At 39.7% G+C, this 1498-nt stretch overlaps 1 pseudogene; it reads right to left on the bottom strand.

Annotated features, from left to right (window-relative positions):
* Positions 1 to 1293: 1293 nt before the first annotated feature.
* Positions 1294 to 1498, bottom strand: part of LOC102490716 (voltage-dependent anion-selective channel protein 1 pseudogene) — a 13008-nt pseudogene continuing 12803 nt past the window's right edge.

The following is a 1498-nucleotide window of genomic DNA, read 5'->3' as shown; positions in this document are numbered from 1 at the left end:
CTAACATGAAAAATAAAGTCTGGATTAGAGCTGACATTCACTGTAGGACTATACATTTTTACTAAAGTTTTGTGTGTGTGTGTGTGTGTGTGTGTGTGTGTGTGTGGTTTCAATATTTTATTCTAGTTTTATTTTAAGTGATGTTAATTACAGCATTTGAAGGGAAGGATCTAATTCCACACAAAATGGAAAACTCTAAAATGTATTCATTAAACTGTAAAAAAAAAAAAAGTGTATTGAGAATACAGCTGAAGTCCAATTTGGATTCTGAGTGCTGTCACCTTGTGTTTATAACCACACAACTGGAGCTCCTGGAAGCTCTCATGCACTGGAGCAATGGCAAAAACACCATGACACAAGGTATTAAGTCCTGTATTACTACTGGCTTCATCACAGACACTTCCTTTATTCCAAAATGGCACAAAAGAAATGGCTACCAGGGCAAACAGGCGGTGCGGTTAAAATGTTGGACTGCCATGTGGTCAAACATGGTTCGAGTACCAGACTCAGTGGCTCAAAAATCACGAGTGTGTACATATATGCCGAAAATCCTCAGAAGAGAATGGAGAAGAGGGATTGTAGTGTGATCATCTTCCCAGGGGTGATTTTTTTTTTTACCTTTTTTATCTCTGTCTCTCTCCAAGAAGCAAACAAGTCCTCTGGTAAAAAGCTTATAAAGAGAGAGAGAAGAAAAAAAGGAAAAGGAAAGAGAAAAGAAAAGAAAAAGAAAGAGCTACCACACCCTGCATACTACTCTTGCTGTAAAAGATGTGATGATGGAGTCAGGTGGAAAGAGCGCATGAAGACGTGTCTGAAAGAGTCCCTTCCAGATGAATTTGTACACACCATCAAGCCGTGAGCCTCTCATCAATTAAGGTTAGGAAACTAAGGTTCGATTCTCAAGGAGTCACAGTATCATCCATTTACTCAACAGAAACTTACACAGTGCCTACATACTATCAACTTCCACTGGAGGCCATTTCTAGATTTAAATGAACGAATGAATAAATAAATAAATAAAACCACTTGACATCTCTAGAAGGGTCACCAAGTTCCCTCATGCCTGTGCCTACAGCCGAAAGTATTTTGGGGGGACGGAGGGGAACTGGGTCTCTTCTACGTCTCTAGAAAGTAACATCTTAAAGCTGAGTCATCTTTAACCTGAAGGTCTAACATGATGTTTAGCAATACTTGCATCCCACATATATAATATTAAAAGGTACACTAAATTCTGAAAGTCGTTATGCTGCAAAATAACTTAAAATTAAGCGATTGTACAGTATTCGTTTGTGTTTAAACTGTCAATACTGGACCAAGCTTGTGGCCACCAGTGTTGACATTCTTGCCATTCAGTAGAGCTGACAGCGTCAGTTGGATGCCTGGCTTTAGGGTCTGAGTGTATCCTAGGCCTGTCAGACTGGAGCTGTTCACTTAGACAAGAAACAGGCATCAGGGTCGATCTGATCCTTGGCTGCTATTCTGAAGCAAGTGTTACTAA

Source organism: Tupaia chinensis, unplaced genomic scaffold (genome assembly GCF_000334495.1).
Source record: "Tupaia chinensis unplaced genomic scaffold, TupChi_1.0 Scaffold000174_1, whole genome shotgun sequence".
Lineage (NCBI taxonomy): Eukaryota > Metazoa > Chordata > Mammalia > Scandentia > Tupaiidae > Tupaia > Tupaia belangeri.
Note: the sequence above shows the minus strand (reverse complement) of the source record. Positions and strands in the feature narration are given on the sequence as shown.